The 25,424-nt window shown below is 37.2% G+C and overlaps 2 protein-coding genes across 2 annotated transcripts in view; one reads left to right on the top strand and one right to left on the bottom strand.

Annotated features, from left to right (window-relative positions):
• vex (somatomedin B and thrombospondin type 1 domain containing protein vexed) overlaps nucleotides 1-25,424 on the bottom strand; it is a 191,206-nt gene that overhangs the window by 139,236 nt on the left and 26,546 nt on the right. The gene's annotated exons all lie outside the window — the stretch shown is intronic.
• LOC136342547 (eukaryotic translation initiation factor 4E transporter-like) overlaps nucleotides 13,026-25,424 on the top strand; it is a 102,692-nt gene continuing 90,293 nt past the window's right edge. Inside the window, exon 1 of the mRNA XM_066288472.1 lies at nucleotides 13,026-13,048. The gene's annotated coding sequence lies outside the window, so the exon portion shown is untranslated. The remainder of the gene's footprint in view (nucleotides 13,049-25,424) is intronic.

The following is a 25,424-nucleotide window of genomic DNA, read 5'->3' as shown; positions in this document are numbered from 1 at the left end:
AGGACAAATCAATTTGAAAATTTAATATCACCCTTGTAATTAGCTCAATTTCTGTTGAAAATGGTCTTGCCTAGGGATTCATATTCAAGCGAACCGATATAAAAGTAAATAGAAGTTGAACCCATCTCTCACAATCCGGCTTTTATATGCCCAATTCTATTCAAAAGCAACCCCACTGCCTATTTGTTGCAAAATGGGCTCAATCGTTCCGAACCCGGTTTCCAAATTCACTAACCTTCACATATTTGAATTACAATCCAGTAAATTTTCCGACCCTTTATGGCCGATTATCGGCTACTTTTCCAAATTTAATCGTCCATATCTATTCCAGGAGCCTATAAATTGTAACACCCTCCTAAAGCGAGCCTGATAAAATAGAAAGTGGATCTGTGGAAATTTTGTTTATGGGCGCAGGAAGTCCAGAAAGTTAAAGTTTGGGCGGTGGTAATCGAATGCGAATTAACTTATTTGGGAAATTTTAATCTCTCCGGGATTTGGAGAGTTTTGCTGAATTTGCATGGGAATAATCCTGTAAGCTGGATTTACAGAGGATAATTTACTAATGGTGTCTATTAATCAGCAGAACACTTTTTGATTTAATAGTTATTTATGTAGCAAGCGCGGAAAGCAACTCGCAAGCCCGAGAATGAAATGTTGCGCACGAGTCGCAGGCGAGGATGGCGATGTTAAGAAACTTGCGTGCGAGTCGTGTTTTTCCCACAATTATGGATAATATACAGATTTATTTTGGGCAGAAATTCTCTTAGAGCAACCGCGGAAGTAAATATCATGGAATTTATCTAGGAATGCAACACCTCAACAGCATTCCCCTACTTAAATTAATAGGTAGAGGGAAGTTAAATTGCCACTACAGATCTGTAACGGGAGTCATAGACTTCGTTGTGGTTGATTTCAAAGCAGTTCCATTATGGAGGTTGGCTGACTGTTGAAAATACAATGCGATTAAAAAAGTTTATTCTATACGAACTTTCGTGAAAAGAAAAGAAAACATATTTGGGACATAATGAGGTTCCCACAGGACGAGGAAAAACTACTGGAAGGGAAAGAATTGAGTCACCGAACAATGAAGTCTTGATTATTCAAAATAACAGAAAAATTCTTTTCAGTTTGCATGAACTGAACTCTTGAAGGAATCATAAAAGAATAATTATCATTAAAATCATCATTAATCATAAAAAAACTCAATGTTTCACAAACTGACACATACATTGGTTGTGGCATGAAAACCAAATGGAAAACTCCGATTATGTATCGTTCTAACACCTCTTAACAAATACGTAAAACGTGAAATTTTTACAGTTCCAACAACCAGGGACATTATTACAAATTTACAAAATTGCCTTTTGGTATATTTGGGATGTTTCAGGATAATTCAGATTATTTCAGGTTAGTACGGGGGTCAGAGACCTATCCGCACCTCCACGTGGTGACCCCTGGATGCCTCCTCTCCGATTCCGGAGGACCAATCCCGAAGGAAGGAGAGAGAGAGGTAACAAACGCGGAAGGCTGAAAAATGGATGTGCAATAGGTAAAACCAAGTAATGCTTGGACGCGGCTATGTCAAAGGCACGATCTATTACAACACCGGACACCAGCCCTTTGGGACTGGAAGGACAGGAAAGGTCGAAAAAGATCAAATTAGGAAAACGAAAGGACCAAATACTCAAGGACGGGCATAGACGATTGAGGTGTGGATGTCGCCACGGAACGAAAAAGATCTGAAGAGGGAACGAAGACACAACACGTACGGAAACAAATCCCATTGCCAAACAAAAAATAAAAACTTCCGTTATACATCAGGATTAATCATAACGCACTGCGAGACCAGAAGGGCATAGATAAAGTGATTGCAAGGAGGAAGAGTGGCTCGTAAGTTGAAAGGACACAAATCGAGCAAGGGGAAGCGCAAAGTCATCAGGAAGGCCCTCTCAATTACACGACGGGCGAATTACACAAAGTTGGACGAAAAGTACAACAGGACCGAAATGACCCAAGAGAGAGTGGGCAGCGATGTTCTAAAATCTCATCCGATGAGAGGAGCGCGGAATAAGCAGAAAATGAGTTCGACAATACATATAGCAGCAACTCTCAGTCCGCTCCGACCCTGACGTTACATCCCTGAGGGACAGTGCTGGAGTCGGAAAAGGTTCTTTCATCCTGAAGTTTTTAACAGGTAAACGCTCCGGCTAATCTAACACTGCCCGGCTGCCAAAGCACCAGTCCGAGTGTCATTTTTCAAGATTTTTTTCGTAATAAAAAAAAAAAGTTCAGATGAGTACTTTACTCAACTTGTGATTTATAACTTAAAATAAAAAATAGTCCTATTTGTGGGTCTAATGCCAAAAGTATCGAATATTTATGACATGATATCCATTAAGGGTACTCGACTCAATCTCTTGAGCCACACCAACACTACTTTTGAGGGCTAGTGCACTGTAGCGGTTTAATCGGTTTTGACAAGTTGCCTCGTTGCTAACTGTTGCCTCTTCGTTAACAGTTGCTTCGCGCACCACTTTCCCACGTGATTTTTAACGATGTTAATAAAGATTTATCGCACATGGAGTAATTTTGAGAGAGTAGGGGTATGTGCCGTGATTCTGAGTGCTATCTAACAAGTATTCAAACGGTTGGTTAACTTTTATAGTGCTTCAGAACCCTTTAAAATGGGGAAGAGAAAATTTAACCTAAAAACCGAATTTACATACACGTTTTCTCATTTAAATCACAGTATAAATTGTTAAGATCAGAACGATTAGTGAACAAATAATCAAGTCTAGTTCAAATTTATCCGGGCATTGGGCCGTTTGGACTTGGCGCTTAGTTGACCTTATAGCTTAGTAGACTCTCATCTTACCTTCACGACATAACTCGGTATTACCAATAGTTATCATCAATGGATGGACATGGAAATTATAATCATCGCCCTGTATTATCATGTTTATTACTCTAATTAGTTTCCTCGCCAGATTTAAAAAACTGGTTTTTCATGAGAATAAGGTCCTAAAAGTTTCCTATTAGGACGTAATTTGGAATTGCTTCGCGTTTTCTATAATACAAGATCTTTCCTTCACTTTCTGCACTATTTTCCCTTTTCCCGTTTCACTTTTTTATCCAACAAAACCCAATCACCAACAATGAACTTTTGTAAATCTCTCGCATTCTTGGAATAGAATGCTTTCAGCTTATCTAATTTAGTTTGCAATTTCGCCTGTATACTTTTAAAATCACGACTTTGTTGCCGTAATAAATTAAACTTTAAAATAATTTAATAAAATAAAAGACTTTTTCTTATTAAGGATTTTTAGATTCCATCTTAGCTGGATCAATTCTGCTTTCAATTAGTAGGAGGTATGGAGGACTTGGTTTTTTTAAACTTCCTAGGAAACCGACAGGACACTTTTTCAAAAATTCACAATAAACCCTTTAACTAATAAGAGAATCGAGATATGCCAATAAACATCCCCGTTCGACCATATTTCCTTCTTTCATAGCTTGAAAGATGCCAATACACCCATCACTAGTACGGGTCACACTGCATACACAACATTGCCCGTTCAAGCCCCAAAGCATTATGTTATACACCAACCTGTTCTGCAGCATTTTTGGATTTTTTCTGCAAAACCAAGAACAAAACTTTGCTTATCAACAATAAGGGCATAAAGATATTGTTCCTACTATGGAACAGAATACTGCTTAAAACATCTGAGTTGTAGGGGTAACATTTAATAGTTATTCAATATTTACTTGTATAATTTTAATTTAAAAAAATTATACAGGGTTTTCATCCCTCACCCTCTCCTCCAGTGCGATGTAGGACGAGAAGAAGAAAAATAATCAAGAAAAACTAATACCGAGTTACAATTTTCTAACTTCACGGGATTATTACAAGTTTTCCACTCGAAGTAGCTTTGTCGACTTCAACTTCTTGTAACGCCTTGCTAAAGAAGTAATTATGTTTGCACAATTCTTAAATTAAATGTAAATAATTTCTTTAGTTATTCACATACCTCTGATATTTACTACGTTCAACTTTATTTTAATTTAAACAGTTCACGATACTATTATACGGATAAGGAATCCTAATCTTGAGCTTCGTTATCACGTCTAAACTTCTCGAGTGACACCCGTTTAAGAATTTAGGCTTTTGAACGACTTAGATTGAAACTTTGAGACCTTAAGCTTAAGAACAGCCTAGAGCGTTAGGTTCGCGATAATAAAGGTAGCGACTCTAAGTTCCACAATATGTTGCAGACTGACTGACAGAGACGCATAATGAGCAAATTATTGAATGTATTACAGACTTACCAGTTTCTATGGCCCTAGTAATATAGACAGCAAGACTTACCTGAAATTAGAAGAAGGAACTTGTTATATTTAATGCCTAATGTTATTTATATGTTTTAATGTTATACGTCTACATACAAACGGTATAAAACAGAAGCACACGTGCACTACCTCCACTCAGCTCTTTTTCATCCCAAATTGCATTCGTTCATACTGATCAAAAGTAAATCGATAAATCTCAATTCCCTTGTTACATTACGCATACTTGTGCAGGCTGTCCCACGAATGGGCCACTATCCGTATCTTGAAACCTATAACTAGGGAAAAGTTGAAATCTGGCTATCATACTAAAGTGGAGGTGATCTATTGGTTAAAAATACACTGACTTTCAAAAAAACCGCAGCACAAAGAAGAACATATCGTACACGCTTGAAATTCTGGCATTACGTTGGGTCGGGTAATGGATAAAAACGATCAAAATATCAAAAGAAAATTATTGCGAATAAGTGAAAAAATTTAATAATAATTTAATAATGGGTGGTATCTTCTCTTTAATTAATACATTCCTGTAAGCGACGTCGCATACTTAAAATTAAATTGTCAATATCTTCCTGTAGTATCGTATCCCAGGCAATCTGCACCTTCTCGCGGAGTTCATCTATGGTCTCTGGAGGGCGAGCTAAACGTTGAAGTCTCCGACCCATTATATCCCATACATGCTCTATTGGGGACAAATCTGGAGACCGAGCTGGCCAAGGCAAAGTATCCAAATTTTCAGCTTCCAAATACCTCACAGTATCGTTGGCTACATGTGGTCGCGCATTATCCTGTTGAAATGTGCTTCCAGGATGGTCGTGCATGTATGGTACAAGAACTGGTTCTAAGACACTATTAATGTACCTCTGAGCATTTAATCTATCATAAATGAAAACAAGAGGAGACCGACTACGATACTGGATGGCACCCCAAACCATGACACCTGGTGTTAAACCAGAATGATGCCTTTCCAAAAAGTCCAAATTTAATCGCTCTCCTCTGCGCCTTCTAACACGTAACCGTCCATCAGATCGCCATAAACGAAATCGGTTCTCATCACTGAACACGATTCTTCTCCACTCATCCACCCATTGCACTCTCAGAAGACACCATTCCAGTCGGACCACCCTGCGATTTCGTGATAATGGAAGCCGACTCATAGGACGATATGAATTTAGTCCAAAACTTCGAATTCTACGATACGTCGTACTAAGGGAGACCCTTCGATTTAGGGTGGCTACCCAGTGAGCACCAAGAGACCGAATTGTTTCAAACTGGGCGTCTGTCGCTGAACGACGAAGTCGCCGGTCTTCGCGTTGGTTCGTCATTCTTGGACGGCCACTACCACGATGACGATTTACTGACCCTTCGTTAGACCAATCTTTCCAAGCTCTTACCACTGTTGATGCGTTTCGATCCAATCTACGTGTAATTTTGCGGAAAGGTAAACCTGCCTCATGCATACCAACAATTCTTTCGCTTTCAAAGGGGGTTAACTGCCGATAAACTGCATTTTGGCGTGCACGAAGCATTTTGCACTACCACACATTTAATGTGGTACTAACAATAATACCTTCATCGCTATCTGCCTGTAAACAAATTTGCAAAAAGAACGATCGTCACAGATAAAAAAGTAAAGAAAAACTTCATATCGCATTAAAATACGAACTTGAAATTTTAATCATTTTTTTCTCTTTACAAGTCTAAAATCATACCAAAATTTCAAATACATACAATGCGTTCTTCTTGGTGTTGCGGTTTTTTTGAAAGTCAGTGTATTTTCATGAAAATGCCGCTTTCGGTTATACCAGAAATTAATGTCAACTCGCTTATTTCATATGGAACACGTTGTATATTACATCAAATTTCGATTCTGCGAGACATTATGAATATTTTTCGTGCATAATGTTTTATACCTAAATTTTATTCGAGATAATTAAAAAAAAAGTTGACAGTTGCAGGCATTAATGTTTTTTTAATGATTCGCAAATTGCTCTTTCGATTATTTCGTTACCAACAATTGATTTTTTTGTTTAATTATCTATTATATGTTTAAGGCCTTTTCGTGATGATTTCGTTTTTTTCTGGATATCGAATATCAAATTTATGACATGTTCTGGCTAATACTGTGTTCATTCACACTGTGCACATTCACCGTAAATAATAAACATATTCCGTTAATCCGAAATTATCTGAAAATCTTTGATTGTATGATTTACGGGTGGCTCCATACTTAAGGTAGGGTATTGAACATTGAATTTTTTTTAATGAAATGAAAACGATGTACTTAGTAAGTAGTAGTTATTTTTGATGTGGATCATAAATTCGTTGAAAAAATAGAGTATTCCTATTTAAAAAATTAGAGATTTTTACCAATTTTTGAATGACAATTTTCAGTCATTTTTTTTACATTTTATACGGAAAAGCACGATTTAACTCGCTGATCCAAAGACAGTAAAGGATTGTGTACAATGGCGCAAAATTAATTGCAAAATACTTAGTCATTTACGAATCCTTAGAAAATATATTAATGGCTGTAACTGTCATTTTTTTTAACATTCTTAATATGTTCATATATCGAAAACGGTAAAATTTAGGTGCAGAACATTATATGTGAAAAATGTTCGCAATGTTCCTTAGCATCAAAATGTGATATAATATATAAGATGTTCTATTCAAAATTAACGAATTAACCTTTATTTTCGATAAAACTGGAAGTGACATTTTCATGAAAATATTTTTAGACAATAGATTATTTTCAGTTTGTTGTTGCCCAATTTTTAACTTTTTCCTAGTCGTAGGTTTCGAGATCGCATAGAGATCCATATTCGTGGGACATCCTGTAGAGATTCAAAAAAATGTATCATCCAGTCATGCACCCTGAATACGTCCCTGCTCACTCCAAAGCTTGCTTAAACTTTTACATCGCTTAACAACCAAAATTAAGTAAACTCTTGTATAGAGAAAAGATGGATTCCGCATTATCCTTGTTGTAATCGAGCTACAGAAGGCTCGATCCTGGGGCTCACAAACTTGGCTCTAACTTTGTGCCCCTGCTTTCAACAATTTGCGGCACAGCGTGAGCTGCTAACGCAAAATTGTGGAGAAACTTTACCTCGATGCGGTTTAATACATTTATATGGCTTATCTCTAACTTGCCTGTGAGTTAATTTGTTGCAAGTTATGGCTTTCAGGCAGGTTCTAAAGTTGGGTCCCTAGAATCAATCAAAAAATGTTTATCGATCATCTCCATTCAACCCATTAATATGTTCGAAAATGGTTTTTCATAGAGATTTCGGAACTGTTTTCGATAATAAAGGTACAGAATCTACGTATCTTTTGGATGAACCAAGGACTGAAGAATAAACACTGGATTAATGTCACTTTAAATCAAATCGTATCGAGCTTCCGATGCAAATGTGCACCTTAAATACGGAGAAACGTATCTATATCCACCTTTTAAAGTCTTGAAATATTAATGTTAAAATTCCCATTACTTAAATATAAATAACTGAAGCCTGGAGCCGATTGATGAAATCGAACTAACTCACTATATTTATTTCTCTCATCATACATGTCAATCAAGGTTATTCCCCCGAGGATTCTTAGTCCGAAAATACTCTTGTTCTTAGACAGTTTCTGACACCTTAATAAGTATTATTTTCCTGGCGGATGCAGCGCCTTGTCTTAACGGATTTCTTGATGGAGGATTGGTCTAAAATTCGTTGTTCTTATAAAGTTCTCGGTGAAAATTGGGCTGCAATTTTAATTAATTAATCTCAGACTGACAAGAATAGTACCTGTTGGTGACATAAAGCAGACTGTGAAGAATCACTTTGAATGCATGGAGTGTAAAACAACATTTTTACGCCTAGGCGTAAAGACCAATATTCGGTCACTGCAAATATACAAAAAGCAAACAAGAACGGATTTTAATCGATATCAAACGGAGAAAAAATTATGTGTTCGCCCAGCGAAATCGCAGATTTGCTACAGATATAAACTATGCATACCGCTGCGACAGTAAAATTAATACTTTTTCACCTTGCGAAAATATCAAAATATTTAAACATTTATTGCGTAAATTACTAAATAAGATACGTTATTAAATTTCTTATAAAAAGTTGTCTTTAAATTGACAGAAAGTTATCAGGGCAGTATTAAGAAAATAAACTTGATGGTCATCCTTGACAGATAAAATGGTATAGAATGAAGCCAAATCTGTCGGATGGAAACTTCTAAAAGCTCTAATATCAAAGTGAATTTAGTTTAAATAATATATCCTACTACAAACGGAAAATGGGCGGAAAGTGGCAAAACATGTGGACTCGCGCAAATACAAAACTAGGGCAAATTGAAAAGACAATTAGAAAAACGCAAATCTTCACAGATAATAGGAGGGACCAAACTATAATGAGAAGATTGCGAATTGGTCTTACCAGAATAACGCACGGATATTTGTTGGAGAGAGAAGGGCCACCACAGTATAATCCCTGTGGGGTAATACTCACCTGCAGACATTTTCTGGTAGAATGTCCCCAGTACCATAGTTACCGGGAAAAACACGGTATTGATCCTAACTTAAATGAGAACCTCACAATGCCAGAGAAAAGCAAGAATGTCGTAAACTTTCTGAGAGATGTGGGTCTGTACGGACTCATATAGTACGGTCCTGCTACAGGGCACTTCATGGGGAGTGTTAATAAGGATGTACCATGTCTGCCGATATGAAATGAGCGCTATTTTGTGAAAATAAAACACCAATTTTAACAAGGAAAGAAAAAAAAATAAATTCAAAATATTGACCGTTGCTTTTTACACATTTTGACCACCTTTCTGACAATTTATGGATACCACGCCAATAAAAACGTGCCTCTTTGACATCAAACCAATTAGACACCCAATTTTCTACTTCTTCGTAGGAATCGACATGTTGCTCAGCCAATGCGTGTCTCATCGATGAAAACAAATGGTAATCCGAAGGAGTCAAGTCTGGTGAATACGGCGGATGGGGTAGCAACTCCCAGCCAAGTGTTTTGATGGTATCCTGAACCGGTGTTGCTTTGTGTGCAGGTGCGTTGTCGTGGAGCAAAATTACCTTCCCGTGTCTTCTGGCCCAATCTGATCGTTTTTCGATCAATGCATTGTTTAAATTAATCAATTGTTGTCAGTAGCGAACAGTATTAACGATTTCACCAGGTTTTAAAAGCTCGTGGTGCACCACACCTTCCTGATCCCACCAAACACACAGCATTGCCTTCTTGTCGAATCGATCAGGTTTTGCAGTCGATGTTGATTGTTGTCCCGAATCAACTTATGATTTTTTCCATTTAGGATTTTGAAAATAAATCGATTTTTCATCTCCAGTAACAATTCAATGCAAAACTGATTTTCTTTCGTACCTTTGAAGCAAAATTTCACAGGTGTTTTTTCGGATCTCCATCTGTCTTTCATTCAATTCATGCGACACCCATTTTCCACACTTTTGGATCTTTCCCATAGCTTTTAAACGATCAGGAATTGTTTGTTGTGCAACATGTAACATTTCTGCCATTTGCTTTTGACTTAAAGTGTCATCTTCATCCAATATTGATTGCAGTTCGGCGTTTTCAAACTTTTTTGGTGGTCTGCCACGTTCTTCATTTTGCACATCAAAATTGTTATTTCTGAATCGTTGAAACCATCTTTTGCATGTTGCTTCTGATAAAGCATAATAACCATATGCCTCGACAAGCATTCGATGTGACTTTGCAGCACTTTTCTTCAATTTTTTTTTTTTTTAATTTAATTACTTGTAGAGATACAATCTGTCACAATAAAGGTAAAAATAAATTGGACATTCAATATCTATGCTGGCAATTACAGATTATAGTACTAAGTGGTGTAATAAAAGGACCAACATTTCAGTCCCTTACTTGGTTGAATCTATGTGGCAAATCTAGAGGGTTGAATTTCTTCAACCTGGTTGTATATGTCGCTGTGTCCAGTAAATTTATGGCTAAGTGATTTGGGTGGTGATCTAATCTTCGTATGTAGTTATTTGAGTAGCTCTCTATTTCTTCTCGGACTGTTTTGATTGAGAGGTCGGAGTGAATTGTATTGTTGCTAACATACCATGGTGCATTAACAAGCATCCGTAACGTCTTAGATTGAAAACGTTATAAAATTTCGATATTAGAGTTGCTGGCGGTTCCCCATAGCTAGATACCATAGGTCCACACGGGCTTGATGATGGTTTTATAAATTAGCACTTTGTTCTCTAGCGATACTTGAGAGCGGTATCCCAGTAGCCAGGTAAGTTTTTTTGTTTTGAGATTTAGTTGAGTTCTTTTGGCTTTGATGTGCTTCTTACAGGTTAGCCTCCTATCGAGGTGCATTCCTAGGTATTCCACTGATTCTGCCTGGGGAATTTCCACGTTGTTTATCTTCACTGGCGGGCAGGTATTTCTTCTTAAGCTGAAGGTGATGTGGGTGGAACTTTTCTTCAAATGATAGCAAAAATTTTAATGCTTTCCGCAACTCATCATTTTGTGGTGCAAAATTCGACATTTTTGGTACAATGAAATAATATATTGTTATTTGTTTAAGAACTTGATTTGTACTGAATATGTTTGTCAGTTTGCACACCAACCAAGTAAACAAAAAAAAGGTTTGTTTACAACAAATGCCCTATATCGAGACATTTATATCCCGACGCTCACTTCATACCGGTATACCTGGTATTAGTGTTGTAATATAATGATGATAATAATTGTTCTAATCTATTGTACTAAGTAACTATTATATATCTATGTATTAGGTCGTGTAGTATGAAATGAGTAGAATTGAATTGAAACTTTAGTCATTTTTTTTTCATATGAAATGTCTTTACTGTCAATCGAAATATGCACCACCATTATCAATACACTTCTGCCATTTAACGGGAAGTTCATTGATTCCCCCGCTGTAAAAGCCTGCAGGCCGGGAGTCGATAAACTCGTGGAAGGTTGCTTTGACAGCCTCGTCGGAGTTGAATGTTTTCCCTACCAAGAAGTTATCCAAATTTTGAAAGAAGTGGTAATCAGTGAGTGCTAAGTCGGGTGAATACGGTGGATGACGAAGAGTTTCCAATTCCAACTCCTGTAGCTTGGCCGAGGTGACTTGTGCGTTGTCGTGCAACAATAGCGGTGCGCTTCGATTGACTAATCTTGGCTGCTTAACCGTCAGTTGCCTCATCATTTCGGCCAGTTGTCGGCAGTGGACATAAGCCATAATCGATTCACCAGGTTTCATGAAGCTGCGATGGATGACACCTGAGTTGGACCACCAAACGGACACCATAAGCTTCTTTTGATGAAGATTTTTTTTCGCACAATGTTTTGGTGGTTCATCTTGATCCAACCACTGCGATGAACGTCTGGTATTGTCATATAGGATCCATTTCTCATCACAAGTAACAATCCTATTCAAAAATTGATCGTTATTATACCGGCACAACAAAGAAACACAAGCTTCGAGACGTCGTTCTTTCCGTATGTCGCTCAACTCATGAGGTACCCACTTGTCCAGCTTCTTCACCTCACCAATTTCAGCCAAATGAGTCAATATTGTTTTTTTGGTTACACTGAATATTAACGAAAATTCGAACGCACTTTGACGTAGATTCGCTTCCACCACGGCTTTCAGATTATCGTTATCCACTTGAGTTTCAGGTCGTCCACGTGGTTCATTTGTTGGTCAAAATTGCCAGAACGAAATTTCATGAACCAACGAGATACTGTTTGCTGTGAAGCGACTTCAGTACCAAACACATCATTAATATTGCGAGCCGTCTGAGCTGTTGTGGTTCCACGGTGGAACTCATATTTCATTAACACACGAATTTCACTATGTTGCATGGCTGCACAAAAATTTTTATAAAAATAAAAGTTTTCAATAATTTTTAACACTTTAAACTCCGATCGAAAGAGGAAGAATGTGCCTTTTCCACATAAAACAGTCATGTCCAAATATAGATTTAGAGTGAAGTTATTCGCAGTTGAATGTGGCATTTCGAGAATCTACTCATTTCATACTACACGACCTAATAATTGCATTAAGTGCCAATAACCTTGCTGTTGAGGCACTGAAATTTAAATTAGAAAAAAAAAGTAGTATATGTTTTGGCAGAACTTGGGGAAAAGAAATTATTTGAAAACTTTTTTTTTTCGCAATAACTGAAAAACTGAAAATCAAAAATAATTTTGTAGGTCTGGTTGCGTTTTGAGACCACTAGTGTGAATGCGTGATTTTTCTGCCCATTCAACCAAGTCTATATCTGTTGCCGTTTAAGGGATCCCAATGCTGGATAATTTTTTCTTGGACTTACTGCATAATATATAATGTATTCAAGTTGTACCCTATTAAATTTCCATATCTTCAATACGCAGAACTATTAAAAATCAAATATAAATATATTCGAATATCGCTTATACCTGTGGGCCGTACCTCGGCAAAAAAAGGGCTGTAATTTTTTGTATATTTTTATAACTTAGATGATTCAGTCGAATGTCAGCGGGACAACAAAGAACATATTTCTTACACGGAATAAATAATTATTCGACAGAATAGCAGTGTCTTTTTGTTTTAAAGACTCGTGAAATGTGTCACTAGTGTACCTGTGGAAGTGAATGTAGTAAAGTGGCACTTAATGAGCGAAAGTGTTTGGAATTTCCAGGTTGTCTTACAGGTAAATGTAACCCTTACCCAAATTATTTGTTTGCTTTCACCTATTTTCCGCCATAGCTACGGCAGAATAAAATAGCAATTGCGAAATTTCGATTTTTTCGCAATACCTCAGAAATTGAAAACCAAAAGCATTTTGTGGATCTACATATTTGCGTAGCAAAACCACTCAATGAACTAAATCTGTGTGTATTGGTGTTTAATAAAACCCAATTCTGGACGTCTTTATCTTGGACATTCTATGTAATATACAACGTATTCGATAGAAGAGTGCTCTTATAAATTCTGATCTCGGACAAACGCTACTGTATATAGTGTATCTAAGTTAACGATGTTCCGAATAAACCTTCCAGATCTCTAATACGCAGCACTATTAACATCAAATACAAATATTATTTCGAGTGATGTGTCGCTTGAACCCATGAGCTGTATCTTTCCAAAAAGCAGGCCATAAAGGTTTGATATATTTTAAACTCATATGAGTCCGTCCAGTATAGATGCAAAAATAAACAAGATATTTCATATACAGAACAGGTTATACGCATTAGTGTTCTGGATTTTTTTCTCAAATACGAGTTTTAAGGAAAATTTTGGTCAAATTCGTATTCTCAAATTAAATATAAAATAGGCACTTGTGGTATAATAAGTGAAAATACGCCATCATAGTTATCATAACTCCAACCGGTCAAATCAAATCATACACAATGATCGCTTTACAATTTATGCCTAATAGCAGAGATAATGATAGTTCAATCATCGGGCCAGCCTAACCCGTCGGACATTTGAACCACCCTATAAGAAAAGCATTGCTGTGACAAATAAAACTTATTTCAGAGCAATGTCATTTTTATAAAGCGATTTAAGTACTAGTTATGATTCTAGTTGAGCTCCTATACATTACAGAATTCGTCGCATTCCATTAATTTTATTTAATTTGATACCTCAATGCCTTTCTACCGAATTTCGGCTTGGCTCTACACACTGACATACAAATGTATGTCGGAGATTTATTAGTCCTTAAGTGATAAAGTGTAACATTACGAGCTGATAATATGACGAAGAGCATGCTGACAGGGCCACCTTAAGGAAAAGCACTGTCGCACGAGGTCGCTACCACCAAGAGCGAAATCGAGAGGCCAAGTGTGCGAGCCTTCGTGGGAAACAGGAACTAGCAGGTACCTTATCCCTCGAATTTGAAGAACTCGTGAGATCTGGAACCAGAAACCAAAAAGGGACAGGCAGATTATATTGGGAAGTGACGAGAAGCGCTCGTGTGGTAGCGATTTCGTTAGTGTTACCCTTTTCCTATTCTTGCTATTAAAAGTGAATTAAATACTTTATATCATCATGGAAAACCTTTCTATTGATGATCCGATATCAGAAGAGGGATTCAACCGCGAACAAGGTGATAGTGCTCAGTGGCGTGCGTCGTTTGAAGCTCAAAACAAAAACATATTAGAGTTGATAAAGGCAGTGCGATTTCCTCAGCCTAGTGTCTCCAATGCGCCAATCGTGTCATTACCGAAGTTCAACCCGGATAATCCCGACTCGGACGCTGATACTTGGTCTACCACCGTGGAAATGTGCTTTTCGGGGAACCCATTGAAGGGAGGTGCACTAATTTTGGCACTAAGTAGCGCCTTAGAAGGAAATGCTTCCCAGTGATTGTCGCAAATATGTTTTCCTGATATTACGTGGGCGCAATTTAAAGAACTATTCATAGAACGGTTTCGAGGTTCTGAAACCCCTGCTGCCACCCTTATCAATCTACTCAACAGTCGCCCAAGGGACAATGAATGTCTCTCGGTCTACACTAGCCGGCTGATCATATCATTGATGTCAAAATGGAAAACAATGAATACAGAAGAAATCGTTGTATCATTGGTTCTGGCTCATGTGGCACAGTTTGACAGTCGGTTGCAACGCATGTCTTTCACCACAAAAGTAACAACCAGGCAAGAGTTACAACAAGAGTTAAAAGCATGCTCTTTTAAACGGAAAAATCTCTCCGAACCATTCAAGTTCGAAAACAAAAGAGCAAAATACCCTGGTATAAAATGCCATTCTTGTGGTAAACTTGGGCATAAAATGGCAGAATGTTGGGTGCAGAAAGACAGATTAAAATTACCTTCAAACAGCAAGGGAATTACTGATAGTATGTCGACAACAAGAGGAAAAACGACTTGTTTTAAGTGCGGGAATGTAGGCCATATTTCTACAGTGTGTCCCAAAAATACCTCTAGAGAAAAACGAGTTAATGTGTGTAGTGTGATGGAGCCCATTGGCAAGCTCGTGCAATCTGGTGAGTTGTATCCATTTTGTTTCGATTCAGGCGCTGAATGTTCTCTGATAAAAGAGACTGTAGTACGAAAATTTTCAGGCGAGAGATATAATAACTTGGTAGTCCAAAGGGCATAGGTAATGCTAACCTTAATAGTACCTTACAGATATTAAGTCAGGTACAAATAGACGATTTCTTTTTGGAAATGTTGTTCCATATCATTCCTGATGATTGTTTAAAACATGATATACTGATAGGTCCGGTTCTTATCGTTCAAGGCTTTAACGTTAGCATTACACAGGACAGTTTAATTATCTCTAGAAGTAAAGTCACAAATATTTTGGAAGTTAAAGAGTTAAATATCAGTAATGTTGATATCGAACTGATTGGCGAAGAAAAGGATCAATTATTGAGTGTCCTGACTAAATTTTCGGAATATTTTACAAATGGGTTTCCACATACGCACGTTACTACTGGTCGACTTGAAATACGTCTCAATGATCCTAACAAAACTGTACAAAGACGTCCTTATCGACTTAGTGCTGACGAAAGAGTAATTATGAGAATCAAAATTAAAGAACTACAAAAATGTGCCAATATCCGTCCTAGTTCGTCAACTTTTGCTAGTCCTATGTTACTTGTTAAAAAGAGAAACGGTTCTGATCGTCTTGACGTGGACCATCGAGAACTCAATGCTAACACCTTAGCTGATAAATATCCCTTACCTTTGATTTCAGACCAAATTGCTAGACTCCAAAGTGTAAAATATTTTACTTGTTTAGATATGGCGAGTGGTTTCCATCAAATACCTATCCATCCTAATTCGATAGAACGTACGGTATTTGTAACACCTGATGGTCAATACGAGTTCTTAGTCATGGCGTTTGGGTTGAAAAATGCCCCCTCAGTGTTTCAACGGGCAGTTATGAAAGCATAAGGTGATCTTGCATACTCGTACGTTATCGTTTATATGGATGATATACTGATTGTCGCCCCTACTATTAGCGAATCAATTGAGAGATTGCAAAGGGTACTTAAAACCCTTACAAAGGCGGGATTTTCATTTAATGTAGTCAAACGTTCTTTCCTCAAGACCAAAATTAAATATCTTGGATATGAAGTTGAGGGAGGTAAAATTAGTCCTAATCCTCGTAAAATTCAGACGTTAGTTAATTCATCCTCTCCCCGTACGATGACTCAGGTGAGACAATTTATTGGGTTTGCGTCTTCAGGCAGTTTATCGCTAAAATCTCGTTAATTATAAAACCGCTATATTCTTTAACATGTAAAAACAATCGTTTTAAATGGGAACCGAGACACGAAGAACTACGGCAGAAGCTTATCTCAATTCTAACGGATAAACCTATCCTGACAATTTTTAACCCCGACTACCCCATAGAATTGCACACGGACGCTAGTTCTGGCGGATATGGTGCCATTCTATTGCAGAAAATTGAAAATAAAAGGAGAGCAGTCGAATATTATAGTAAGAAAACTTCCCCATGTGAGTCAAGATATCATTCATGTGAACTAGAGACTTTAGCCGTCTTCAACTTTATAAAACATTTTTGCCATTATTTATTCAACAATAAATTTGTAGTATATACTGACTGGAACTCCCTAAAAGCATCTCGGACAAAGATTGATTTAACACCAAGGGTACACCGCTGGTGGCCTTATTTGCAGTCCTTTGATTTTGACATAGAGTATAGAGACGGGAAACGTATAGCCCATGTAGATTTTCTTTCTCGAAACCATTCTACTCAGCCTTTGTCAAATTTAAATAGAATTCAAGAAAAACGCGTAAATATTGCAGAAATTTTCGAAAATTGGCTTTTTTCAGAACAGCAAAGAGACGATGAAGGGAAATCGATTATTTCGAGATTACATAATGATGACGTACCTGATCAAATAGGTAAAACATATGAACTAAGGCGTGGCATTCTTTATCGGAAAGTTCAACGGAACGCACAATCACGTTCCTACCTATAATCCCCCGAGCTTTCAGATGGTCAGTAATTAATCATGTTCATGAGTCGGTAATGGATTTGGGGTGGGAGAAAACTCTTGACAAGGTATACGACCATTATTGGTTCGAAAACATGTCAAAATACGTTAGGAAATTTGTCGAAAATTATATAATTTGCAAAGTATCAAAACCATCGTCTGGTAAGATCCAAACTGAGTTACACTCTATACCCAAAGTGGCCATACCGTGGCACACAGTACATATTGATATAACTAACAAATTAAGTGGGAAAAGCGATTTAAAAGAGTATACAGGGTGTCCCAAATAAAGTGAGTTCTATGGGGATTATGGAAGCAGTAAGAGATACAAGGTGACTCAAATTGGAAAAAAGAAGCGCATTTTTGTGCCCATTCAGAAAATGTTCCAAATTTAAAAATATGCACAGGGGTTGTCAAAATATGAGCAAAAAACTGAAAACTGCGATTTTCGAAAATCATAAATTATGAGTACACTGTTTGAATAAATTATACCAAATTTGACAGTTCTTTATTATCAACAACTGCCAATTCAATGGCGTTTTCAGAATTTTTCCAGGCCTTCTAGATTTCGAGAAATTATAATCAACTTTGTTATTTCTTATGGTCGCCATATTGGATTTTGGTGCCATCGAATAGACAATAAAAAAAGTTTTTTAACCGTGTACCACAAAGGTGCCTTTGGACCTGCCAAAGTAAGAAAAATAAATAAAAACATTTTTCACCTTAGTAGGCTTAGAAACAAGTACTTTAGTGTTGCTATGGATACTTTCGTTACATGCAACGAATGTCAACAAAAATTTTAGATCAATTTTATTCAAATTTATTTTTCTTTAGGACCCGATAAGCAGTTGATCTAGGTATACCAATATTATATTCTATTTGACGCAGTGAGATGCGAGGGTTTTCAACAACATAATTTTCAACATCTTCATTAATTCTGCATGTTCTAGTTTTCTTTTCAAATGATCCATACTTAAGTACATTCACGCTAAGCCTATTAAATATTGCGCGCCCAGGTTGACGCCTCTCTGGTACCTTTGGAGATACATGTTTTGAGCTCTACCTACATTTCTTCCACTTAAAATTTAGCAGTCATTAATCTCCTGCTTTTCTTGATTTGAAAACCGTTCCATAATTTTATTACTTAAAATTTTTTGCCGAATGAAAGCGTAAAACTGATAAAAATGAAATAGAAAAAATAAAAATTGACCTCAAACACAACAATATTGAAGACTTTTTGTTGACATTCGTTGTATGTAACGAAAGTATCCATAGCAACACTAAAGTACTTGTTTCTAAGCCTACTAAGGTGAAAAATGTTTTTATTTATTTTTCTTACTTTGGCAGGTCCAAAAGCACCTTTGTGGTACACGGTTAAAAAACTTTTTTTATTGTCTATTCGATGGCACCAAAATCCAATATGGCGGCCATAAGAAATAACAAAGTTGAATAAAATTTCTCGAAATCTAAAAGGCCTGGAAAAATTCTGAAAACGCCATTCAATTGGCAGTTGTCGATAATAAAGAACTGCCAAATTTGGTACAATTTACTCAAACATTGTACAATTTATGATTTTCGAAAATCGCAGTTTTCAGTTTTTTGCTCATATTTTGACAACCCCTGTGCATATTTTTAAATTTGGAACATTTTCTGAATGGGCACAAAAATGCGCTTCTTTTTTCCAATTTGAGTCACCTTGTATCTCTTACTGCTTCCATAATCCCCATGGAACTCACTTTATTTGGGACATCCTGTATAGTTGTTTTGATTGATGGCTTTACTAAATATGTTTTACTACATCATATTCTTAATATCGATACTGGCAGCTGTATCGAATCTTTAAGACGTTTGGTATCCTTGTTTGGTGTCCCTACTCGTATTATAGCCGACCAGGGTAAGTGTTTTGTAAGTAAAGAGTTCCGTAATTTTCGTTCTTCAAAGAAAATAATCCTGCATCTAAGAGTAACCGAATCTAGCCGTGCGAACGGGCAAGTTGAAAGAGTGATGGATACACTCAAAAACATGTTCACAGCAGTGGAAACCTCAAATTGATCTTGGCAAGACACACTAGACGAGGTTCAATTAGCCTTAAATTGTACTATCAATCGTATAACTAAGACTAGTCCTTTGGACTTGTTGGTCGGTAAGACAGCAAGACCAATAGGCCTAGTTCCTTATGAAGACAATGAATCCATTGTGGATGTAACTGAACTTCGATCTAGGGCTACCTGTTTTATGCAACAAAATGCTCTATATGATAAGAAAAAGTTTGATAACAATAAATCTGAGGTCGTTAAATTTAAAGCTGGCGATCACGTTCTTCTTCGAAACGAAGAACGGCATCAAACTAAATTAGACCCTAAGTACAAAGGTCCATTAGTTGTCACAGATGTTCTTGAAGGTGACAGATATAATTTAAAGTCTTTGTCTAATAACAGAACTTATAAATATTCCCATGAAAATCTGAGAAAGTTACCGGAGAACAACCTTTCTAGTGATCATGATAGTGTTGAAACAGACGCTATGGATCAGTTTTGTTGAAGATAATTATCACATGTATCGCAATAGTTGCAAGTGCAAACATGTGTAGTTTGATCATGAAGCGGCGAAGTTGTGCTAATGTGATATTAGTCCGGATTTACCGTAATTTACCTAGCTGTGTGAGCTATGGTACAGAGTACTGTGGAGTACTGGTGGATATAGTGGCAAGAGCCGCAGTGGGTGAGGTCTTGGAGACCGTAAAGTACATAGCTGAATGGGCTATGGTAGAGAGTGCTGTGAAGCACTGTTGCTACATATGCTTTGTAGGACTATGGTACATGGTCGGTAGGGTTAGGTACCGTTGAGGATCTGTTAAAATTGGTTTGGCATGATAAGATCAGAGTGGCTGATGAGTAGAGGGATTCTAATTGTCATGACGAAGGAAGGGTTGTTTTAAGGTGAGTTAAGGCTGATGATGAGATATTTAAATAACGACAGTCATAATAGTAAATAAATTCGATTTAACACCTTGAGATAACACTGTGGTGATTAAGGATGGAAACCTTTGTGATTTACTGTGGGTACCTTTTCGGTTAGCAGAAATATAATAGGCTTTTTTTGTTGTTATAGACACACCTGAGGACGTGTGATTTATCAGGAAAGCCGTGTCGGAGATTTATTAGTCCTTAAGTGATAAAGTGTAACATTACTAGCTGATAATATGACGAAGAGCATGCTGACAGGGCCACCTTAAGGAAAAGCACTGTCGCACGAGGTCGCTACCACCAAAGGCGAAATCGAGAGGTCAAGTGTGCGAGCCTTCGTGGGAAACAGGAACTAGCAGGTACCTTATCCCTCGGATTTGAAGGACTCGCGAGATCTGGAAAACCAGAAACCAAAAAGGGACAGGCAGATTAGATTGGGAAGTGACGAGAAGCGCTCGTGTGGTAGCAATTTCGTTGGTGTTACCCTTTTCCTATTCTTGCTATTAAAAGTGAATTAAATACTTTATATCATCATGGAAAACCTTCCTATTGATGATCCGATATATATTTCCATTCGCCATTAATTAGTATTATTCCTCAAACAATTGTTAGGAATTAAAATTAATTAATTCTACTTTTGCAATCGATTTTTATTTGAATAAAGAATTGTTACAATTAAATACGTGTGTATTCACAAATGCGAGGTATAATTTTCAAATTGAACTTTATATTTTGGAAAAGGCAATATTCCTAGAATTGCCCTTTTTAGTTTTCCTTTTACTGTTCCAGGACCATTCACAACTTCGCATTTGAGGTAGAACGAGCCGATATATCAATTTTTGAAGAAATTAAAATAGAGTTCATAGCGTTGGTGTTGACCGTTTTTGCAATGGAAACTAATGCATTAATTCGAAATAAATGTGCAGACTGGAAAATTCTTAAAACAAAGGCCCCTAGAAATTGAGTCATAAACAATTATAGTTCAAACGGCAAATTTAGCAAACGTTGCTGACCCAGATAATATAAAATATTTTGAATAGTTTCATACGGAATTTAACATAAAGTACTAAGAAAATGGCTTTCAGTTATTTCTCTAACTTCATAAGAACTCGATGTAATGCAGGGTAAGCTAACGTTTCCTTGATCCTTATAAACCAGAATGCGTTAAGCAGACATTTGATATTCGATACCTTGACGTTATGTAATCAAATCCTTGCCTTAAATCCCTTGAATTTTAATATTGCAGAAAAGATGCGCACAAATAAAAAAAGTCTATGCATATATCGCAAGCAAACACCTTAACAAAAGAATAGTTAAGGACCACATTGAATAACATCACGAAACAAAAAAAAACCTGAATCACGTGAAAATATGAAAGATAGTAGGATCCAAAATCCTTTTTCAAGGAAATAATTAGTAAATTTTTATCACTGAGGGATCTTTAAGGGAGTTTTGAGGAAAATGCGGTGATCACAAAATAAAACCTTTAAGGGATACTTAATGTCAAACCTCTCTTAAAAAGCGCTGGGAAAACGGGTATTATAACCTCATAAAAAGCTTACTTATTTATTTAAAACATCGATCGTTAGATTTAGGACACTACCGATCCTTCGCTCATTATTTTTGAGGAACTGTAGCATATTTTTCTGAAAAATTGTGCCTCCAACACAAGCCTTGTCTTGCGTTCCCATTACCTGTAATACAATATAATGTTAGAAAACAAAACGTGAATCAAAGGGGCATTCGGTGAGGAATCGAATGTAGTAAAACAGATTTCGCACCTGCTAGGTTTTACACAACGAACACGAGCTGCTACATATTTCACATTTGCGCACGAGCCATAGGCAAGCGCAATAAGTCTTACGAGTAAGGAAAACGCAATTTTGCGCACTTTGCATGGATACTTTGCTATGACTGCAATAATTTATGAAAAATTAGAAGCAAGCTGATTTCCTCATTATTAATCGCATAACACATTGTAAATGACGAAGGTGTGAAGAAATCTAGGGTTTTTCAATAGAATTTTTGAGCAGTCAAGAATGCAATATCTTGAGATGCCAGAGCATCGGTGTTAACTTTATTGTTTTCCGTAAGATGAATCGAATATTAAGTACGGTAAAATCGTTAAAGGTACACGTATAATGGCAAAAGTTCACAAACAGTTCTGACACTGAAACAAGTTACTTTAATTTACGTACGCCAAAACTTTAAAATCTAAAAGTCCCATTACTGCACTGTTGTAGGGAAATATTTTTAAAGCACACGTGCAGTAAAGTGCTACTACTATCGACGCTAAAAAAATTTGATATCGTACCGGTTAAATCATTTTGAGTAAGCTAGTTATGGTTTTTACGTTCGTATAAAAATTATTTGCATGAAATCGATAGCATGTTAAATATCAACTCTGTAAAAATTTGATCGGATCAAATTTTGTTCACGTTAGGAAACGTTGTCGGGCCTGGCACCATTTCACCAAAACTCGTCGCAAGAAATCACGACAATGCGCTTTTGCTTTTTCGGTTTAAGTGTTTTTAAATTTGAAATAAAAATGGGCATTATGATGTTGATTTGTCCAACAGTTGAGCTGAGAGGAATGACACGATAAAGCTCTTGTAACGATTCCAAAATTGCGCACAAATGTCGGCTTTAGTAGAACAATGCGCTATGCAAGTTAGCGTTCAGGACCGGCGTTAGCAGGTCTGGCGCCCTGGGCAAGATTTTCAATTACCCCTACCCCCAAGAAAAATCGTTGACCAGGAAAGTCGTCCGCCTTGAGCGGGCGCCTCCTCTTCCCCTTCTCTGCTTCTAGCGACCGATACTGGTGGTAATTTTTTCTAATAGAGAAGACAAGATAAGTAGACATTGTGATATAGACTATCTTCGAATTAACTATAATAATTCGCATTGATTTATGGAACATTCGTCCATTTAGGTTCAAAATCAGTAAATCTCCTTCCCAGATCGATTTGGCACTCGTGTTATAATCTATGAAGTCAAATGGTGTATCACCCCAGTAACTCACGAAATCTGTAATGAATTCCAACATGCGTGGCAAATTTTAATTCCTTTCGGAATCGGCCATCAATATGTCGCCGTCCTAACAAAATGAATAGTTGATATCAAGTGACTCGAAACCATTTATCTATATATAACAAAACGTCAAACGTGAAACGTATAATCTGGCCCATACATCAATGTTGAGCCACGGATGATACTGTTTGCGTCATTGATCACTGAGTTACGTCACACTGTTGACGTGAACAAAGTGGCCGGTGATACGGCCTATGGGCAGATATACTTTATCATTAATCGCCAGTTACGACTTAAAATACCTTCGTTAAAAATTATAACATTATATGAACAAGCCTAAATGTGACGTCACAAAAATGTTCGATATTCCGTATTTGCACCTTATTTCCCTGTTCTCAGTAATCATGTCTTGTATCGATCAATAGCATCGATGATGGTGTGCCCCTAGGGGGCCCTCGACCGAAGAAAAATATCTACTAATTCCCTGAAAAATTACTTTTTGAAAGAAGGAAGTTAAACAAAACAGCAAGAAGAATAATAGGACCAATTCCGCAATGACGGTTATTAACCTTCTCTCGGGAAAGCGGCTTTTTGCATCGGAGAGGAGAGCGCTACTTAGAAAACTTCAACAAGGGCCTGGAGAGCAATTTTCATCCATACTTTTTTTATTTTCTGGCAAACGTCTATGCCCCTTTTATTTTCCTACAGCCCCGGATGATTCATACTTGTATTAGGACGAGATGGCGGGGCTTAGTGGGTGAACTTTTTACCTTGGATCAAATTTTAACCTTTATTCTTTCACCCTCTCTTTTCGCGCTTTTCGAGCTTTATGAATCTGGCGAATATGCTTCAGGCGGATTGCATGCCGGTAGGAAATGGTTGCGAGGTTTTGTGAACGGACTTTTAGGAATTTCGCTAGACTTTAAAGGAAAAAAAAGTGTGTGAATATTTAACAATTTAAACACAGCATTCCATTTACAGCACGAATCACATACTGGATCGAAATATCGAAAAAGAAAAAAATTATAAAAATTTGAATTAAAAGAGCTACGTACATAATCGATTAGACTGGAAACTGGTCTTCGTGGTGCCCCAGTCGATCCTATGCAGATAGGAGTATCGTAATCTCGAGGCGGCACTTGAGTTGTGCAGCATATACGCCCTAGGGTGTGCATGTTGCACAATTTCAAAAAAAAAAACAATTAAGTCGTTCTATGGAATAAACCCAAAGAAATCGAAATTCTCATTAACGCGTGAAAAGCCCTAGCAGCGATGTGACGTCACATAACGATATGCTAGACTTTAACCAGATAACGCGATAAGCAATAAATTAATTGGAGATTGCGGGAAACTTCGGTATTGCAGGTTTAGATTGCCTTTTTATTACCTAATTATTATTTAAATTGTTTAGCGTTTGTTCTCGTAGTGGAGAAAAAGTTTTAAAAAAAAGTAGCGTTGCATATGAAGCAATACCTATTAACGGTAGCGGTGACCCCAATCTCTCATAGCTGGGATCATCGTTTTTAACATTATGTCAAGCCTGAGGAATGAAAAATAGTAGTCCTGCAACAAATAAAATCCATGGAAAGAGTTAATTTCTATTTTCGGTTCCACCGAAAGTGAGATCCGTTTCCTTGTTTCGAATTGAACACCCTGAATCTGCTTAATCCCTATATCGGCGAATTCAGGGTTGCACCAGTGGTGAATATGAAGCTCCGGTCGACCTCTACCAGTCTTAGAGCGGAGGTCCTCAGATAATACGTTGCGGAGGCGCGACGTACGAAACTTTCTGCCTGGTCAGCGCAGTTCTCTCGACCCCAAGAGAGTCATTCCCATAATAAAGCTTAGCCACATTCTGAATTATCTTAGCATAGGGAAAGCTGCTACAAAAGTTCGAGACCGGACGAAAAACGATCATTTCCGCGAGAGATACCTCAGGAAACCCATAAAATTTCTCTCTATACCAATTTTCATAACCAACGCTATTCTGATTCAAAAGTGCTGTTCCAAAGTTGTCTGCAGCACTGTGGTAGGCAGGATAACAAACAGACCTCAAAAGCAATTTCAGCTTTAATCCACATTTCCACCTGTAACAT

The sequence above is a fragment of the Euwallacea fornicatus genome, chromosome 12 (assembly GCF_040115645.1).
Source record: "Euwallacea fornicatus isolate EFF26 chromosome 12, ASM4011564v1, whole genome shotgun sequence".
Taxonomy (NCBI): Eukaryota; Metazoa; Arthropoda; class Insecta; order Coleoptera; family Curculionidae; genus Euwallacea; species Euwallacea fornicatus.
The sequence above is the reverse complement of the archived record's forward strand: the minus strand, read 5'-3'. Positions and strand labels throughout refer to the sequence as shown.